The sequence below is a fragment of the Neoarius graeffei genome, chromosome 10, assembly GCF_027579695.1.
Source record: "Neoarius graeffei isolate fNeoGra1 chromosome 10, fNeoGra1.pri, whole genome shotgun sequence".
Lineage (NCBI taxonomy): Eukaryota > Metazoa > Chordata > Actinopteri > Siluriformes > Ariidae > Neoarius > Neoarius graeffei.
In genome coordinates, this window is record NC_083578.1 from 29,949,471 (window position 1) to 29,971,345 (window position 21,875).

Below are 21,875 nucleotides of genomic sequence, written 5' to 3' on the forward strand. Positions count from 1 at the left end.
CAAACAAGTCAAGACAATCTGTGGTACAGATTAAAGGAACAGTCCACCGTACTTCCATAATGAAATGTGCTCTTATCTGAATTGAGACGAGCTGCTCCGTACCTCTCCGAGGTTTGCACGACCTCCCAGTCAGTCAGACGCGCTGTCACTCCTGTTAGCAATGTAGCTAGGCTCAGTATGGCCAATGGTATTTTTTGGGGCTGTAGTTAGATGCGACCAAACTCTTCCACGTTTTTCCTGTTTACATAGGTTTATATGACCAGTGACATGAAACAAGTTCAGTTACACAAATTGAAACGTAGCGATTTTCTATGCTATGGAAAGTCCGCACTATAATGACAGGCGTACTAACACCTTCTGCGCGCTTCGGCAGCGCATTGATACGGAGCTCAGATATCAATGCGCTGCCGAAGCGCGCAGAAGGTGTTAGTACACCTGTCATTATAGTGCGGACTTTCCATAGCATAGAAAATCGCTACGTTTCAATTTGTGTAACTGAACTTGTTTCATGTCACTGGTCATATAAACCTATGTAAACAGGAAAAACGTGGAAGAGTTTGGTCGCATCTAACTACAGCCCCAAAAAATACCATTGGCCATACTGAGCCTAGCTACATTGCTAACAGGAGTGACAGCGCGTCTGACTGCGTCTGACTGACTGGGAGGTCGCGCAAAGCTCAGAGAGGTACGGAGCAGCTCGTCTCAATTCAGATAAGAGCATATTTCATTACGGAAGTACGGTGGACTGTTCCTTTAAAGGCAGATGAAACAGATGAAAGGCAACAAAAAATGTTTCAGAAACACAGCCACCCAACCCACCCTCCCACCCTAAAGAAGATGCCATTTTATTTACATGATGAGTGAATTTGCTCCAGTAGCGCTTTATTGCCCAAGAGCCTGCTGTGAAACTGCGAGCAAGTATCGTCGAAATTGGCCCGGGTAATGAGCAAGGCTTTGAGAGTAGGTACAGTCATGCAATTCCTCTCATCAGTCCAGGTGTTGTTCATGAGTGAAAATATTCGCTCAACTGGAGCATTGGTGCCAGGTAGGTACATGGCAAACTGGCAAAGCTGGCTGACATTGCTGTAAGGAATCTCCCTACTCTTGAAGTACGCAAACATCTCCGCCCAGCGCTCACCCATTCGGCATTGTCGCGTAGTAGTTGACAGCTGCTAGCGAAAAAAAACGTTATAACGCAGCCTCTATATTGCAATATTGCACAAATAGATACATTGTAAGGTTGACTGCGCGCACACGCACATTGATGCTGAATTGCTAGAAGCTTTATTGACATCTCGTTGGCTATATATGATCGCTGTAACCGGGACAGTTTGTTAGTGTTTGGTGTAAACCGGGACATTTCAGCGTCCCGACGGACCTTTGTCAGGACTGGGGACACGCAACTCCAAATCGGGACTATCCCGGTCAAACCGGGATGTCTGGTCAAGTTAAATTAACTATGAGCCATTCCACCGAATCGGTGCCATTTCCGTCCCTAGAAAATTATATGTATAAATGCACATAAAAATGTACTTTAAAATAAATTTCCTTATTACGCAAAATGTCCTGCACATTGATCTGATTTCAAATTTAAGATATATAATTGTAAAGATTAATAAAAACTACCTAAAACACTGAAAAATAGCATGTGTTACCTGTCCCCACACTCTAACTTTATACTTAACTATGAAATATTATGAATAAAATCCTTCAGAAACAGTATTTGTTTTGCACTGTTGTGTGACTCCATATCCTATCTATGGTTTAAATATATTTTTTTCATAAGAAAGCCACAATATCTTAGTTAAAATACACATTTTAGTCATGTCTCTGGGTTTTCACTCAGTCCTGTTACCCAAACATATTACCCCATCTGACAAATTTGGAACATTCCATAAATCACATGCTCAACAGGAAGTTACATCAGTTGTGTCTTCTGAAGGCCATGGGAAGACCAAAAGTTAGTTGTCTCATTTACTTTTCTGTATATTTGATGATTTTTTTTAACTTTGACTGATAAGGTCAATGTCAACATACTGTCCTGTTACTTAAATTATTTCTTAGATGATATTTGTTTATTTTAAAAATACAGATTTTTGGTAAATCACTAGAATGTGCTAAGTGTGGTCATGCTATTAGCGATGACGCCATGTGGCTTAATTCCATGTATTAGCTAATCCTAGGCTAAAAACTCAGTCCTGTTACTTTCAGAGTTTTAGTAACAGGACCTGGAGGATGCTCTGGACTCTTACAGTAATGCTTTTATGGCTGAGGACTACAGTTGTCTTGCTAACTTTAGGACTGCAGTTATCATGAACAGTTTTGCACTCAAGTTTCCATCAATGAAGAGTTATAACATCAATGAAACTGTCCTCATGTTAAAACTGTTAATATTATAGTCAGGCTGTCTGTTGTTGCCCAAATGAGGATGGGTTCCCTTTTGAGTCTGGTTCCTCTCGAGGTTTCTTCCTCATGTCGTCTGAGGGAGTTTTTCCTTGCCACCGTCACCACAGGCTTGCTCATTGGGGATAGATTAGGGATAAAATTAGCTCATGTTTTAAGTTGTTCAAATTCTCTAAAGCTGCTTTGCGACAATGTTTATTGTTAAAAGCGCTATACAAATAAACTTGACTTGACTTGAAAAAAATGCAGCCATCTTTGACTTCCAAACCTTGTAACATAGCCTGAGGTTGACCAATACACATTTTGAATAGTTAAATATGTGTGTTATTATAATCAGTGTTGAAAAGATATAACAAATTAAGTTTAATTTGGGAGTGGTACAACAAGCAAATGGCATCCATTCGGTGGAATGTCCCCTATACTCTACATGTGAACACGCAACTTCCTTGTTCAGATTGCATAGGAAATGGGAAATTAACCAGTCAGGGTATGTTTTTGTTTTGGTATGCGTACTTTGACATGAAGTCAAAAGCCTCATGTAATTACAATGTAATGTGCCTGACTGTGAGATACTGGGTTAGCTACAGTATGTTAGCTGCATGGCTAGGTTTTCTGGCTGGATAAGCTAGCAGACATATTCGATAAAAACATTCAATGTAAATGTCTTTTCAGTACACACCGTTGTTGTATGTTCATGTTAAGAAGTAATGACATGGAAAATATGATATTTAGCCGTAAGTACCGATGAAGTGCATAGTTTTGTAATCTAGTCTTGCTAATCGCTTTGCACACGTGTGTGCAGGCTGGGTTTTTTTTTCACCGCTTCTTCGAGTGCTGTGCATCGTTGTGGATTCCACTGTCGTCGCTGCCACGTGATCCTCCATCTTCCATGGACTGATTGGTTCCCGTCAAGGGAGTGGTAGGATTGGACCATTGTGGACTGTGCCACAATGTAATACTGGATCATTTTCCTCAATAAATAAATGACCAAGTATAATATTTTTTGTCTCCTTTATTTAACCCGATTCTCTTTATCTACTTTTAGGTAGGACTTGTGTGAAAATCGGATGTTGTTTTAGGTCATATTTATGCAGAAATATAGAAAATTCTAAAGGTTTCACAAACTTTCAAGTACCACTGTAAGCAGCAGAGGTCTACATTCCTAGATCATACTTTATCAATTCAACCTCTTTCGGTACAGACAGGTCAAAACCTAACACTTCCACCACCAGACTCAAGCCTGCAGCTGACCTCCCCACTAGTCTGGCTAACGCGACTTCAAAGCTCTGCGAGCATTTGGTCTGGCAAAGATATTAAGCCCAACCATTTCCCAAAGTGCGTGGTTGACCCACTTCCCTGAAATGCCTCAGTTTGCTACTGGTCGAAGCCAGAAAAGGCTGTGACGAAGCTTAAACCAATCACATCACTCTTTCCTCTGACGTATGTGATGCGACGGGGCTAACTGGTAGACTAAACTCTTACCGAAGCCGGTCGGGAGCAAGGCGAAAACGTCCTTCCTTTCAATAAATACCTCCAGGGCTGCTCTTTGCTCCGTTTTCAATGAGAACTTGCTCCATGTTCGTAATGTTTCTAGTGAATGAAGCGCTTCCGGCATAGATTCTGTAAACAATCTATGGCTTCTGGTCACAGTTCTACTACATCAGTGCCTTGAACACGCCTCTACCCAGGGTCATTGGAGATGCTCAAAGTTGATTGGCTCCCGATTTTTCGGGAGCTTGGAAGAGCTGTAGATAGCTTGCCTTGCCAGACTAAGCTCGCAACAGGCCCTCGTATTGCATCACACTTAGGATGGGCGGGCCCAGGCTACCTCCCCACAGCAGGAGAAGTAATCCACCACCACCATCTGCACCCCCAGCCTGTAAAATACCTCAAATTTAAATGGCTGAAGTGCAGATGCCAGTGGTTGATCTGCACATCGGTATCGTTCATGTGGTGGGGCCAGTGGAGTGGGGTGTGATTGGAACAGAGAGTGAAAAGGTGTCCCAGCAGGGATTATCAGTGGGTGAGGACCACCACCTTGATGTATCTGGTGCTCCCTTTTTAGTGAGGTCAGTGAGCAGGCTGGTGATGTCTGACAAATTAGATACAAATATTATATAATAGCCAGCCAGTCCCAGGAACTGCCTCAACCTATTTTTGGTCTTGAGTTTTGGGCCGGCTAGGATTGATACTGTCTTGTCAATTTGGATAAGTACCTGCCCATGGATGAAGTGGAAGCCCAGATACCAACCTTCCACCCACCCACCCAGTTGCACACTTGTTTGTGTTTGCTGTGAGTCCCACCTATCTCAAGGGTCTCGGGACAGCCCCCAGATGTTGTAAATGCCACTGCCAATCATTACCGTAAATGATTATAATGTCTCAATAGGCAGAGGAATATGCTGTGTATAGGCAGAGGGCTGGGGCTTGTCTGAATAGAGGGGTAACAAATTGGTGTAAGCCAAACAGAGTGGAAAAGGCCATTTGCTCTTGTGATATGAAGTCAAGGGAATCTGCCAATACTCCTTGTTCAAATCCAGTGTTGAATAAAAGCAAGCTGTGCCTAACAAATCAAGCAGTTCATCAATGTGAGGCATTGGATATGTTGCAAATTTAGACACTGCCTTCTAAAATTCACACAAAAGCAGACCATCCCATTGGTCTTGGGCATCAAGACAACCAGACTGCTCCAATCACTGTGGGATTTCTCGATTACCCCCATGTCAAGCACAGCCTTGAGTTCATTCCAAACCACATTTTTCATGTGTTCAAGTAACCAGTATGGACAGCTGCATACAACCACACCTGGATGAGTTTCAATGTGGTGCACTCTGAGGTTTGTGTGACCAGGCAGAAGCAAAAATACATGGGAAAATTTCTCCTGCAACTTGTGTTTGATGGAATAGTGAGAGCTGGTCTCCACAGGGGACCAGGGTGAATTGGGCCACAGTTTTTGGACTTACCTCTGGTCCCAGCTCATCTCATCTCATCTCTAGCCGCTTTATCCTGTTCTACAGGGTCGCAGGCAACCTGGAGCCTATCCCAGCTGACTACGGGCGAAAGGCGGGGTACACCCTGAACAAGTCGCCAGGTCATCACAGGGCTGACACATAGAAACAGACAACGATTCACACTCACATTCACACCTACGATCAATTTAGAGTCACCAGTTAACCTAACCTGCATGTCTTTGGACTGTGGGGGAAACCGGAGCATCCGGAAGAAACCCACGCGGAGACGGGGAGAACATGCAAACTCCGCACTGTTAGGGTTTTGCTGGGATTCAAACCTGGTTCATTGGTGTGATGATCCAGCAAACCCCCACTAGGCCACCAGGGGAATGACTCAAATGCAGAGGCGTGAGGCGGAAGTAGAAAAAGTAACAAAAGGTTTATTTATACTATGTACACTATATACAATCCAGGGCAAAACAAAAAAACAAAAACAAAGAGTATAATTCAAAAAGAAAAAGGCAAAAATGCAAAAGCTCAGAAGATCCACAAAACACAGTACAAAGGAAACTGGAGATAAACATAACAGCACAAAGACTCCGTGACAAGAGGACTGAACTCAGGGGTATAAATACACAAACTAATTAAGGACACAGGTGAAGATAATTAGGACTAACAGGCAATTAACAAAAAAAAACACAAAACACAGGAACAGTGGCGGCCTCTAGAGGCCAAAATAAATATGACACAAAAAGGAAATAACAGCGGCCTCTAGAGGCCAAAACAGTCCAAGTCCTAACAGGACCCCCCCCTCTAGGAGCGTCTCCTGACGTTCCCAGGGCGATCCGGATGGGCCGAATGGAAGTCCCGACACAGTTCTTTATCCAGGACATCCCGAGCAGGAACCCAGCAGCGCTCCTCAGGACCATAGCCCTCCCAGTCCACCAGATATTGCAACCCGCCGCGGACCCGGCGGGAGTCAAGCAGGCGATGCACAGTGAACACAGTCTGCCCCTGGAAGATGCGGGGGGGTGGGGGGTTCCTAGGGGCAGGGGCATACGTAGACGTCAGTACAGGCCGCAACAGGGAAACATGGAAAGTGGGGTTGATCCTCAGAGTCCGGGGCAACTGGAGCCAGTAGGAGACAGGGTTCACCCTGCGCACCACCTTGAAGGGGCCAATGTAGCGAGGAGCAAGCTTGCGGTTCTCCACCCGCAGCGGAAGGTCCTTAGTGGACAGCCAAACCCGCTGCCCAGGGCGGAAAGTGTGTGCAGGTCTTCTGTGGCGGTTGGCCTGAGTCTGGTTGGTTCTGGAGGTCTGTATGAGGGTCTTCCTGACCTTGCTCCAGGTCTTGCGACACCGTCTCACATATTGGTTGACCGAGGGCACCCCCGCGTCCTCCTCCTGGTCCGGGAACAGAGGTGGCTGGAACCCGAATTGGCACTGGAATGGCGACAGCTTGGTGGCCGATGACTGCAGGGTGTTGTGGGCGTACTCTGCCCATGGCAGCCAGGTGCTCCACGATGTCGGGTTATCCATAGCCAGGCCTCGCAGGGTGGTTTCCAGGTCCTGGTTGAGCCTCTCCGTCTGACCATTGGACTGTGGGTGAAACCCAGAGGAGAGGCTGGCAGTGGCTCCGATGACCTTGCAGAACCCGTGCCACACTCGGGAGGAGAACTGGGGCCCTCGGTCTGAGACGATGTCCTGTGGAAGACCAAAGACTCGGAAGACATGATTAAATATAAGTTTCGCTGTTTCAAGAGCAGAGGGGAGTTTGCACAGAGGTATGAAGCGGCAGGCCTTGGAGAATCTGTCAACAATGACCAAAATGACCATGTTACCTTGTGACTCAGGGAGACCCGTGATGAAGCCGACTGCCACGTGGGACCAGGGACGCCGGGGAATGGTCAGAGGATGCAGGAGACCCTGGGGACGCTGTCGTGGGTTCTTGGTTCTGGTGCAAACCTCACAGGACAGGACAAATGACCTTACTTCCTGCTCCATGTTAGGCCACCAGAAGCGTCTTTTCAGGAAGTCCAGGGTCCTCCGAGCTCCCGGGTGGGCGGTGAGAGGGGAAGAGTGACCCCACTGGAGAACCTTGGCCCGGGCTTGATGTGGGACGTACAAGAGGCCCGGTGGCCCTGTCCCAGGACCGGGGTCCTGGCGTTGGGCTCGTCGAACAGCCTCCTCAATACCCCAGCGGACAGGGGCCACAATCCGAGACACCGGGATAATAGGCCCGACTTCATTCTCCCTGTTAGTGGCAGAGAACAGCCTGGACAGTGCATCAGGTTTGGTGTTCTTGGAACCGGGGCGGTACGAGAGGGTGAAGTCAAACCGACTGAAAAACAGGGCCCACCTAGCCTGTCGAGGGTTCAGTCTCTTGGCTTGCTGGAGGTACTCCAGGTTCTTGTGGTCAGTCCAAACCAGGAATGGATGTTGCGCTCCCTCCAGCCAGTGCCTCCACTCCTCAAGGGCCAGTTTGACCGCTAGCAGTTCTCGATCCCCCACATCGTACCGGGACTCCGCAGGACTCAGGCGGTGGGAGAAGTAAGCGCAGGGGTGCAGCTTTCCTTCCGAACGTTGAGAGAGTACCGCGCCGACACCACTGTCCGAGGCGTCCACCTCCACGATGAATGGTTGGGAGGTGTCCGGGAGGACCAGAATGGGTGCCGTGCAGAAGCGGGCCTTGAGGTCTTTGAACGCCTTTTCTGCCTGAGGAGACCAGCCATAAGATCCACCTGTCCCTTTGGTGAGGTCTGACATGGGTGCTGCCACAGAACTGAAGTTCCTGATGAACTTGCGGTAGAAGTTAGCGAATCCTAAGAACCGCTGAACCTCCTTAACGGACTTGGGAGTAGGCCAGTCCCGGACAGCCAGGGTCTTGGCAGGGTCCATTTGGAGTTGGCCTGTCCGTACAATAAATCCCAGAAAGGAGACCTCGGGAACATGAAATTCGCATTTCTGGGCCTTGGCGAACAGATTGTTCTGCAGCAGCCTCTGGAGAACCTGGCGGACATGGTGGCGGTGCTCCTGCACGGTCTTGGAAAAGATAAGGATGTCATCGAGATAGACAAAGACGTACAGGTTAATCATGTCCCTTAAGACGTCGTTGATTAGGGCCTGAAAAACAGCTGGTGCGTTGGTGAGTCCGAAGGGCATCACCTGGTATTCGTAGTGCCCAGACGGGGTGTTAAAGGCAGTCTTCCACTCGTCTCCCTGTCGGATACGGATGAGGTGGTATGCGTTCCGTAGGTCCAACTTGGTGAAGACGGTGGCGCCTTGGAGCAGATCGAAAGCAGTGGACATCAGTGGAAGGGGATATCGGTTGCGCACAGTGATCTTGTTCAGGCCCCTGTAGTCAATACATGGTCGAAGCCCCCCATCCTTCTTGCCGACAAAGAAGAAGCCGGCACCAGCAGGTGAGGTGGAGGGTCGAATGAACCCAGAGACCAGGGCGTCTTTGAGGTATTACTCCATGGCCTTGCGTTCTGGCTGAGAGAGGGAAAACAGTCTGCCACGAGGAGGGGTAGTCCCAGGGAGCAAGTCGATGGCACAGTCGTAGGCCCGGTGCGGAGGAAGAATGGCGGCCCTGCTCTTGCTGAATACCTCCTTGAGATCCCAGTACTCTGTGGGAACTTGAGATAACTCGGTGAGATCAGGGGGCTCAGCAGGAGACACAGGAGAGCTAGAGAGCAGACAAGAGGCATGGCATGCAGGGCCCCATTCCACAACCTGGCTTGTTACCCAGTCTATGCGAGGGTTGTGGCGAGTAAGCCAAGGAAGGCCTAGAATAACTGGGAACTCAGGTGAAGGAATTAGGTGCAGGGATATTTCTTCCTTGTGACCTTGAGACTGGAGGAAGACTGGAGAAGTAACTTGAGTGACTCTACCATCACCTAACGCTTGGCCATCGAGGGCAGACACAGACAGAGGGACTTCAAGAGGTGCAGTAGGTATATTGATGCTTTGGGAGAAGTGAATATCCATAAAGTTCCCAGCCGCCCCTGAGTCTATCAAAGCTTGACAAGAGTGGACAGACTCACCCCAGGAGATGGAGACCGGGATGTAGATTCCTTGGCCAGGGAGTCCGGGAGAGAGGGTAGGCCCCGTCACAACCCTCCCTCGGCTGGACGGGGCGGTCCTTTTCCCAAGAGTTCGGGACATGATGCTCGGAAGTGACCAGGCTTGCCACAGTAGATGCAGCACTTGTCCCTCCTTCTGCGCTCCCTCTCAGATGCGGAGAGGCGAGTACGACCCACTTGCATGGGTTCTGGACAGTCACTGAAGGAGGTAGACGGTCTCCAGGTAGAGGTAGGGAGGCTGGGGGGGCTCAAGGCTTGGTGGCGTTCTCTCATCCTGTTGTCCAGACGAATAGCATGTGAGATGAGGGTTTCAAGGTCACTTGGGCATCCAATAGAGGCCAGACCGTCCTTGATGGGGTCAGACAGACCATGGTGGAAGGCTGACACCAGGGCAGTCTCGTTCCATCCACTTACTGCTGCGAGTGTTCGGAACGAGATGGCGTAATCTGCGACGCTTCCTCCTTGCCGGATGGACATGAGCTTTCGGGCTGCGTCGGTACTGATGTCTGCCTGATCGAAGACCCGAAGCATCTCTTCAGAAAACAGCTGGAAATCAAAGCACTCAGGTCCCTGTCTTTGCCAGATAGCAGTAGCCCAGGCTCGCGCCTTACCAGCTAATAAGGTGATCACAAAGGCAATCTTGCGGCGATCCGTAGTGTAGGTGGTAGGCTGAAGCTCAAAGGTGAGTTGACACTGGGTAAGGAACTCTCGGCACTCACTGTGCTTGCCGTCATACCTCTGTGGTGCAGGAAGGCTGGGTTCGCGAGGTGAAGAAGGCAGCATGGCAGGAGGCACTGGAGCAGGAGTGGGAGCTGGATCAGGAGCAGGAGATGCAGGCAGAGATGTCAGCTGTGCCAGGGTTTTCCCAATTTGCTGAAGCAGTTCCTCGTGGCGAGCGAGGGCCTCACGTTGGCTGGTGAGCGTACGTCCATGAGCGTCCATGGTCGCTCCGAAGCGTGTCAAAGCTGCCATAATTCCCTGAAGGTTGGCCGGGTAGACAGTTGAAGCAGCCTCTGCTGAGTCGGTCATGACGGAGTCTTTCTGTTAGGGTTTTGCTGGGATTCGAACCTGGTTCGTTGGTGTGATGATCCAGCAAACCCCCACTAGGCCACCAGGGGAATGACTCAAATGCAGAGGCGTGAGGCGGAAGTAGAAAAAGTAACAAAAGGTTTATTTATACTATGTACACTATATACAATCCAGGGCAAAACAAAAAAACAAAAACAAAGAGTATAATTCAAAAAGAAAAAGGCAAAAATGCAAAAGCTCAGAAGATCCACAAAACACAGTACAAAGGAAACTGGAGATAAACATAACAGCACAAAGACTCCGTGACAAGAGGACTGAACTCAGGGGTATAAATACACAAACTAATTAAGGACACAGGTGAAGATAATTAGGACTAACAGGCAATTAACAAAAAAAAACACACAAAACACAGGAACAGTGGCGGCCTCTAGAGGCCAAAATAAATATGACACGAAAAGGAAATAACAGCGGCCTCTAGAGGCCAAAACAGTCCAAGTCCTAACACGCACAGAAAGGCCCTCACCGGCCACGGGGCTTGAACCCGGACCTTCTAACCGCTAACCACTACACCACCATGCCGCCCCGGGTCCCAGCTCCTCCCTCATAAAAACTACAATAGCCAGAGCCACAAGAACCTGCTCTCTGCATGGTTTTAGGAGATTGAGGTGGTATATTTGAAATGCATCGCCTCTGTCTATTCGCCTGACTTCAGAGTTGACTTCTCTGATTTTCCATGTGCCTTCAAATGGTGGTGCTTACCACTTTGCAAGTAATTTAGAGTTCAACTTGACTAGTAACATGAGCACTTTATCTCTCTGTGAGAATTCCCATACCCAAATGCCCAATTATAGAACAGGGACTGGTGTTCTTGTGCCTGTAACAAATTCCCTTGTGTAAATTGCCACAGTGTGTGGAGTTTTGCTCTCAGGTCAAGAACATACTGAATTTTGTTTTTGGTGTTAGAAGATCCCTCCTGCCAATGCCATGAAGCTTGCACCCATACAATAATTAAAATTGGGAAAACCCAATGGAGGCTTGCAGGATCTATCTTAATGCAAATTATAGGGGTTCAAACCACTTATCCCTGAGCATCATTGTGAATGAACTTTCAAATTTTGTTCTTTAGCGTTTGATTAATCTGTTTGATCGGGACATCTGTCTGCGGGTGGTAGAAACTGGTGTGGTAATCCCTGGGGTGTGGAACACTGAAGCACAGGACAGGAGGGTTTTGGTTAACTGAGCTTTCTTTATTGTTTTGAGTATTTTACGTTTTTATCACAACAGCTTGTTAGCTGCTCAAGGTTTGCATGTGTATGCACCTCAAGTTGGGAGAACTGCCTCTTCTCAGCTTTCTCTCCCCTTATCAGTTCTCGACTGTCACTGAAAGGCACACACATGCACGTGCACACACACATACACACACACACAACATCGATTAGACACATGTGTAATCGTTTTGCCACTCGCTTTCCCTGGCCCTGGTCTCCATTCACAAACTGATGCTTGACCACGTTCCCACTGCTACATACCCCACCACCCGACTCAGACCGGGGTGCAAATTGATGGAGCAGATCTGTTCCCATAAGTTGGCATCAGTAGAGATGGATAAGTCATCTTCCCGTTTGTTTTTGGGTATGTCAGTGGTTGGAACTACAGTTTATAGACTTAGAGAGCCAGATATTATCAAGTTTTTGAGTTGTTGAAGAAGAACAACTTTATTCATCACACATACACTTGTGAAATTCCTCTCTGCATTTAACCCATCTGAAGCAGTGAACACCCACCCACCCACACACACGAGCAATGAGCGCTCACACATACCCAGAGCATCGGGCAGCCATGCTACAGCACCCGGGGAACAGTTGGGGGTTAGGTGCCTCGCTCAAGGTTAACACCCCATGTTAACCTAACTGCATGTCTTTGAACTGTGAGGGAAACCGAAGCACTCAGAGGAAATCCATGCAGACATGGGGAAAACATGCAAACTGCACACAGAAAGGCTCGCTGGGCTCAAACCCAGAACCTTCTTGCTGTGAGGCGACAGCAACCACTACACCACCGTGCTGCTCCTGATTCACCAGATAAGAGTGAGTTTGCAAGGTGTCATATCAAAGTTTGTCATTGTATTTATCTTCCACTAGGCTGTCAGAGTTGTTGAGATGAGTGGGTTTTTATAACAGGGATGTTTTTTAATGGTTTTGCTGAAGAAGGGTAAGTCTTTGATGTCAGTGTCTCTGCATTCTGATTGTTCTATTTCAAGCCATGGATTTTGATATTGATTTTTGTTAATCCGGTTTGTAATGTATCATAGTTGGTTTGTTAAATTGTACTGTTGAAAATTTGGTGCCTCTAAGCTGCCATGGAATTTATCTTTTTATATGATGGTCAGTTTTATCTGGGGTGGTTTATTTTTCCAGTAAAATTTTTATATTATTGAGTCAAGGGTGGAAAACCAGTTTGAGTTAAGGTGGACAGAAGTCATTGTGAATAGATAATTAATTTTAGGCAAAATATTCATTTTTACTGTAGAGATTCATCTCATCAGGGAAAGAGGGAGATTATTCCAGCATTTGAAATTCTCTTCTATTGTTTTTAGCAAGGAGTTGAAATTGAACTGAGACAACTCTGACAGCCTGGGGGAGATGTTAATTCCAAGGTATCTGATGTTGCCAGTAGTGAGCTTTGGTTTTGGACTGCATCATTCCACTGAGGTAGAATTATTGATTTCGTCCAGTTGACAGAGTAGTCTGATATGTCCAAAATGAGTTTACAGGCTTCTTGAAATGATATTGATGGATTTTGTGTATATCACAATCTGTCATCTGCATAAAGATTTTATGGCTTGAATTCAGGATTGAGATTCCAATGATGTTATCATTCTGTTGAATAGCAGTAGCTAAGGGTACTATAAGGATTGCAAAGAGAGAGGGAGACAGTGGGCATCCTTGTCTGTTTCCCCATTGTAGTGTGAAGCAGTGAGAAGTGATACTGTAGGAATAGTTGAAGGTAGGTGGAGCACAGAAGCACGGCAGGCCAGAACTGAGTTCTTACAAACACTTTTATTTTGCGCTTTTCAGCGGCTTACTTTGCTCACCCACACGCATGCACACACGCACACAAATGTCCAGGTTGGGGAGAGTTCCCTTTCTCTGCTCTCTCTCTCTCTCCTTTTATAGGGCATGGTTACTGGGGGAGACACACAAACACAGGTTAATTCACGTCAGGTGCAGTGATTCTGCCACTTACCTTCCCTGACTCCGCCCTCCATTCACAGACTGCCGCTTGACCACGCCCCCGCTGCCACGTACCCCCACCGCCCGACTCAGGCCGGGGAGTCGTCCGGCCTGCAGCTGACTCCCCCCCCTTGATGGGAGAGGAAATCTGCCACAACCATCTGCACCCCCGGCCTGTGGACTACCTCGAACTTAAACGGCTGGAGTGCCAGATACCAACGGGTGAGCCGTGCATTGGCATCCTTCATGCGGTGGAGCCACTGCAGGGGCACGTGGTTCGAACAGAGGGTGAAAGGGTGCCCCAGCAGGTAGTAGCAGAGGGTGAGGACCGCCCACTTGATGGCGAGGCATTCCTTTTCTATTGTGCTGTACCTGCCCTCGCGCACCGACAGCTTCCGGCTGATGTACAGCACTGGATGGTCCTCTCCCTCCACCTCCTGGGACAGAACAGCCCCCAGCCCTCTGTACAAAGCGTCTGTCTGCAAAACAAAGGGGAGAGAAAAGTCAGGGGAGTGTAACAGTGGCCCCCCACACAGTGCAGCCTTTACCTCAGAGAAAGCCCGCTGGCATTGCTCCGTCCACTGGACCAGATCTGGTGCCCCCTTTTTAGTGAGATCAGTCAGCAGGCTGGTGACGTCTGAATAATTAGGTATAAACCTACAATAGTAGCCAGCCAGCCCCAGGAACTGTCTCACCCCCTTTTTGGTCTTGGGCCTTGGGCAGGCCACAATCGCTGCTGTCTTATTGATTTGGGGACGCACCTGCCCATTGCCCAAGTGGAAGCTCAGATACCGTACTTCCACCAGCCCAATCACACACTTCTTTGAGTTGGCTGTGAGACCCGCTTGCCTCAGCGACCTAAGGATGGCCCTTAGGTGCTCTAAGTGCCGCGGCCAGTCATTACTATAAATAATGATATCGTCCAAGTATGCGGCCGTGTAGGTGGCATGGGGGCGGAGGACCCTATCCATAAGCCGCTGGAATGTAGCGGGTGCCCCAAGCAGCCCAAAAGGAAGTGTGACGAACTGGTGTAAGCCAAACAGTGTGGAAAAAGCCATTTTGTCTCAGGATAGTGGAGTCAAGGGGATCTGCCAATATCCCTTTGTCAAATTCAGTGTTGAATAAAAATGAGCCATGCCTAGTCGATCGAGCAACTTGTCAATACGAGGCATTGGGTACGCATTGAATTTAGACACCGTGTTGACTTTTCTATAGTCCACACAGAACCGGACCGACCTGTCGGCCTTGAGAACCAAGACCACTGGGCTGCTCCAGTCACTGTGGGACTCCTCGGCAATGCCCATTTCGAGCATGGCCTCGAGTTCTTCCCGAACCACCTTTTTTTGTGTTCGGGCAGTCTGTAAGGGTGGCTGCGCACTACTACTCCCGGGGGCCTCTCAATGTGGTGTTCTATGAGGTGGGTGCGGCCGGGCAGGGGCGAGAACACGTCAGAAAATTCTGTCTGCAACTGGGCGACCTCTGTGAGTTGGGTCAAGGAGAGGTGGTCTCCAGAGGGGACCGGAGTGGTGAGCGAGGTCAATTTTCGTTTTTGAACCTCCGGCCCCAGCTCCGCCTTCTCTGGAACTACCGACACCAACGCCACGGGGACCTCCTTGTTCCAAAGTTTTAACAGATTGAAGTGGTAAATCTGTAATGCCCCACCCCTGTCCGTTCACCTCATCTCATAGTCGACGTTCTGATGTGAGTTTTGGGAGGATAATGCTGTTTAGAAAATTTTCAATGTCTAATGGGTTTGGGTCTTTGACAGAGGTGTTTAGTTGGCTGTAGAATGTCTGAAATGCAGTGATGATGTCTTCTGGGGAATGTAAAACATTACATTGTGAATCCTCAGTTACTGGGATGATTGATTTTTCTTTGTCTCTTTTGAGTTGATTTGCTAAAAATATGTTTGACTTTTTACTACATTTGAAATTATTATGTCTTGATTTTTGGATTGCAAATTGTGAGGTTTTTTGAGTATGTCTTCAAGAAGGAATTTTGCTTCTCTGAGTTCACTGTTAATTTGGTCGGAAGGATTAGAAGAATATGAATTTGTTAAATGTTTTACTTTTTGTTCCAGTTCATGTTCAATTGTTTGTTCTTTTTATTTTTATATGTTGAAAATGAAATGATTTTGCCTTTCAGTACTACCTTAGCCATTTCCCAGAGGAGTGTGGATGATGTGTCTGGAGAATCATTCATTTCTAGAAAGGATGCCCACTCTCTCTTGAAGTATGTGTTAAAATTTGGGTCCTTTAATAAAGATGTATTGAAGCGGCATCTAAAAGTTATCTTTTTAAAGTGTTCATTATGTAAATCAAAACTAATTGGGACATAGTCTAAATGATAATTGGATGAATTTGTGTGTTAGAAATATTGGGTACACTGCAAAAAGAGATGTGTCAAAAATGACACATTCTGTGTAAAATTTTGACACATGTTGTGAGTGTGTTCAGGGACAACACATCTTGTGTCAAATTTGACACATTCATTGTGCTGGTCATTTTAACACACAGTTTGTGTCAGGTAATTTTACACATAAATGTGCTACTTTAACACAAATTTTAAACCATATTATGTTTTCAACACCAAACTTGTGTCAGTTCTATTTAACACACAAATGTGTAATTTGTTACTTTTTTACACTATAGATGTGCAGAATCATATCACTCTAATGAGTCATTACAACCCATGATGGGCTGATAACTTTAAACCTGAAAAAGTGATGTGTTAAAAGCAACTGTACAGTGACACAAGTAAATGTTTGTGACTATAAAGATAAAAGACAAAACATGTACATATTAATTCACTCCATTTATTACCACCCTCAAAGTACATATGATACATATAATATAATACCAGCCAATTGAAAAGAAAAAAGTCTTATCAAGTATTAAAAATTGAGTTCATCATAACATTCTTTAAGAAATATATAGGCTCCAACATATTAGAGGAAAAAACAGTTCAGAACTTACAAGACCTTGTACCTTGGGTTAAGATACAGTTCATCTGAATGAAAACTCTGCATTATATCAATGGATCTAACATTTGCCACATCTGTTATACTTATCATTTCACAATCGTTCGTTTTCTGTATAGCATATGCAAAAAAATGATCATCAAAATGCTTCACTGTAACAATCAAACATAAAAACGGATACATTGTCATTCTGTGGTAAAATATGGAGAATCTCTCCAAACAAAGGCTCACCCTTGTAGTCTGCCTTCAGAATCAGTACACAGCCTGTCCTATAAGTGTGACCAAACATGCTGACACTGAGTCACATAGACAGTGCTGTTTAAAGTAAGGTCCGGTTGACTCTCAGGTTCTCTCAGGTTGTCAAGCACAACATTAGCTTTTTGTAAGGAACTAATGGTAACGGGATATGCATTTGTAATTTCAATTTTCTTAAAAAACGGCTCACCAAGCTTGAAATGGTACATCTGCTGAACTTGATGCTTATAACTTAATGTTTTTGAAATATTTTTGAAATTTCCAACAATATGAGCGTGTCTTTTTAAAGGATTATGCTTTGATTCGAACCGCATGCACCACATTTGAGAAATGGGTCCAAACATTACCATCATGCGGGGATAATGTATCATAAAAAGATGCTTGGGTATGAGGTTTCTTTCATAAAGCTTTTAAAACATCGTGTGGTGTTCAATAATCAGTTGCTTCAAAAAAGCTGCAAGGCCATAAGTAACAACAAGCGCAAAAACAATGCTGCATATCTCCCTTAACAAAATGAAAAGATGCCAATGTTGGCTTGTCGGACTTGCAAGATCCCCAATTAAAAAGGGTAAAACCTGAATAAGACACCACATCTGTGATGCAGTCTGTTTTACTGCATTGTCAGATGTTCTCAAATTAAGGATTACAGTTGGCTTGTTTTTCTCATTTCTGTAACCATAGTCAAAACTTGTCATTCTGTGATTCAGGAGTTCAAGATCAAAAAGCGTTTCCTCGTAAATGAAATGACGTAACATTAACCTGACCTCTAAAGGGGCCACTCCCTCGAGTATATCATGCATAATGTCTACACAAGTGTTCTCTGTAACATGAAAATAATGAAGTTTGTTTAAACAAGAGTTCTCTTTAACTCCAGTTGAAGACGGATCATTGAGCATGACATGTTGCTCATAGTTTTCTTGAGTACGCTTCTCAATGTTATCTTCATCAAAAATAGACTGGGCACCTGCTTTGTCAACCATACAAAAGTGACAGTACTTGTTTGATGAAAAGCTTTCCGTATATCCACACAGGGAATGGATAGCCAAATTGTCTGCTGTTAAAACGCAGATCGTTCCATACAGTTTAGAGCTACGCCCTAGAATGTTTACGTCTACACCAGCAGTTTCAAGAAGTCTAATGTCCTCTATCAGTGGTTCCAAAATCTTACCATATCCATATGTATCTCGGTCAATTGAATTAAACAAAAGACATAAGTGAATATTTGACAGTGAAGAATTATATTCTGGTGGGAGATTTTTCAAACAAAAATAAATGGCACCCATTTTGTGAATTTTTGTTTTTGTACCCAAAGGATTGGTTGTTTCCACGTCATCGAAATACAACTGTATTTGCAGGGCTTGAGGACATTTCTTAAACAAAGGGTGAGACGAGAACTGAGAGCCATCACAGTAGTTCTGCATTTTCCCTTCACTTTGCTTTCTGCACTCCATGTAAACCTTTTGCATCTGATCATTACTAAACAAAAACTTAATAGTCTCAATTATAGACACATACTGACACGTATCTGCTGCCAACACCTGTTTCACTTGTCCCTGTTTTCTTGCCGTGTCTGCCCTATGACCAAGAAATATTTCTTTTGGTTTTACCATATCAAAATTTTCTTCAAAATATTTGTTCATTTTGAAAGGTGTGTCTACATCTTTAAACATTTGTTTAGCAGTTTCAAATTCTTGTAGTAATGACTGGACAGGCTCACAGTCAAGTGGTACCTGCATATTACTTAACAATTGAGTGGTCGAGTGCTGAAGGCTTGATACAGTTCTCTCTAACACCTCTTGTGTACATGAAACATTTCTTGTTACATCTGCTAAAGTTATATTCGAAGAACAGTGCATTTTTGCAACAAAGGAGGCAACAGTGTCACTAGGAATGGCAGCTTGAGATGGAATACACAATGCTGTTTCTTCAGTACCAGGTATGTTACTTGACGTTGCATAGGCTGAGGTCTGAATGTCAGTAGATTCAAAAGAGTCATTAAAAGACACATTATCCATTTGTGGTGTTGTGGACTGGTGGTGTCTACGTAGATGTTTCGAAAATGAATTGAAGTTATGGTAAGTCCTTGGACAGCCATCTTGGCTGCAAATTATCGTCATATTTTGTCCATCTGATAAAGCGTGTACTTCACGAAGATGCCAGATTACTTTCTTGATGTCTGTAGGTAGTAACTGTTTACACTTTGGACATGTATACATGTTGTTGAGTGATTACTGAGCAGCTTGAAGCTTTGAGAGAAGTTCTAGTACCTTGGCTCGCTTGTTGGTTGAGATGGTTACGTCATACACATATTCAAAGAAGGTGAAAACAGAGCTGAGCTGTGGTGGATATGCCAAGTTACACACCCAGTAAAGCTTGAACAGCTTGTCAATTGCGCAGGTCAGGCCATCAGCAACGGGAATGGTCACGTGGTCATTCCTGGCAGTGATGACGTACTGTCGTGTCAGACTCTTCAGGCTTCCAATGCAGACCACTCGTGGTTGGGTCCTTGATTCCATCTCAGTGTCAGTATAGAGGGATTCAAAGTTGGTTCCAGTCTGAGATGATTTAAAAGATGAGAGAGAGAGAGAGAGAGAGAGAGAAATACATCATCAATAATACTTAATAGCAAGCTTCACTTCACTGATTGAAAGGTATGAAGCATACCAGTGGAGGGTAGTCAAATGAACACCAAGTATAGCCAAATTAACTATACATAAATTGATATCATGCCTTGTTCTTACACCAGCTTTTTATATGACCCACCTTCATTAAACCGTGTGAATTTCAGTTAACATATTATTATTAAAATCCAGAACATTGTGGTGAGGTGTTCTAATGCATAGCCCTTGCATGCAGATGGGATCACCGGCAATCCCATTCAGTATTTGCAGAAACAAAAAAGCTTAACTACATTATAAGAATATGGCTATGACAGCCTTAAGTAACAGATTAAAACATGGTCATTACCATTTTGGTGACAATAAGGTCATAACAGAGGCTCTGCAGGAAAGGGTTTTAAAAAGGTTAAAAAAAAAGTCATTGGTATCCTTTGAAACATACCTGCACAAAATCAACAAGAAAAGATATCGTAGATTTAACACTGCAGCGACTTCCTGGCATCGGTGGCAGAAGATGGGTGAGAACTGTGAGAAATGTGTAGCATCTTTCATCTGAAAATGAAAGCAGAAAAATAGTACAGCAGCAGTGCTTTAATTTCACATTCACCAAAGCGTGTGTGTTATAACACTGTAACATATTTAACACAATTGCACACAACACAACAACAATAATAAAAAAAAAATAATTAGAAAAAAAAACTCAACAACGGAGAAAAGGTGGCAGAGGGCCTGTAATATGATGACAATTAGACAATCACATGATACACATGTAAACACACACACACACACACACACACACACTTACCATCAGTCTGGTCATCCAACTGCTCGATAAGAGAGGCAACCACACCCTTCTCCTTGGCAGCTACTGCTTTCAGCTTTGGAATGATGCTCGCTTCCCATTTTCTGATGAACTGGTCTGATTTCCCGTCAGTCATTTTGCCAAACTCAACATCCAGCTAACAAAAAGAGAAAACATCTTAAAAATAGTATAAGGGAAATTTTTACTAACAATGTCGTAATGACCAAGGAAAACAGGATTCTATTATGTATTGAAATGTTTGTCTATTGTCTGGAACTGGGGTTAGGCAGAAGAGACTCTCAGTGGGACAATCCTGGCTAAATACAGTATATCACAGAAGTGAGTACACCCTCACATTTTTACAGATGTTTAAGTATATCTTTTCATAGGACAATACTAAAGAAATGAAACTTTGACACAATGAAAAGTAGTCAGTGTACAGCTTATATAACTGTTTAAATTTATTCTTCACTCAACATAATTAACAATACAGCCATTAAGGTGGCAACAAAAGTGAGTACACCCCTATGTTAAAATCCCATAGAGAGGATCATGATCTGCTTGAGTAGTCACAGTACATGTTGATATGCCCGTTTCGTTTGGTGAAATTCAGCTTCCCAATGTTGACGGCATTCATGCAGCCCCAAACCATGTCAGTCCCACTACCATGCTTGACTGTAAGCATGGGGCACTTTTCTTTGTACTACTCACTTGGTTACCACCACACATGCTTGACACCATCTAAAACCAATTTGTTTATTTTGGTCTCATCAGAGACAAACAGACTAAGCATATGGATTGCTGGAACCATGTCCTGTGGTCTGATGACACCAAGATAAACAAATTGGTTTATCTGATAGGCATCAATGCTCCAAAGGCATTAGAACCATGGAAAATCATCAACAGTGTTGGCAGTGGACCCTATGCTGTCAGAACCATTCTAGGCTGGGTTATGAATGGCCCGCTAGGATTAGATGGAAGCTTAAGCAGCTATTGCACAGCCAATAGGATATCCATTGTCAGCTTGGAGAATCTGTTGATGAAACAGTATAATGAAGATTTCATAGAACACCAATATGAAAAGAATGAACCATCACGAGAGGATGTGCAGTTTTTGAAAATTGCTAATGAGTCTGCTGAACTTAAAAGTGGTCATTACCATCTCAAATTACCATTTGGCAATGCCAGCATGAACATGCCCAACAACAGACAGATAGCACATCAAAGGGCACAGTATTTAACCAAGAAGTTCAAAAAGAATGCATAATTCTTTAATGAGTACAAGGTATTTATGAGTGATGTACTTGCGAAAGGACAAGCTGAAATTGTTCCTGAGAGTGAGCTGCAGACAGAAACTGGCTCGGTGTGGTACCTGCCTCACCACGGCGTGTATCACCCACGTAAACACAAGCTGCGCGTAGTTTTTGACTGTGCAGCAGCTTACGGCGGAACCTCTCTGAACAAAGAGCTTCTACAGGGCCCTGACTTAACCAACACCCTCCTTGGTGCGCTGCTCTGC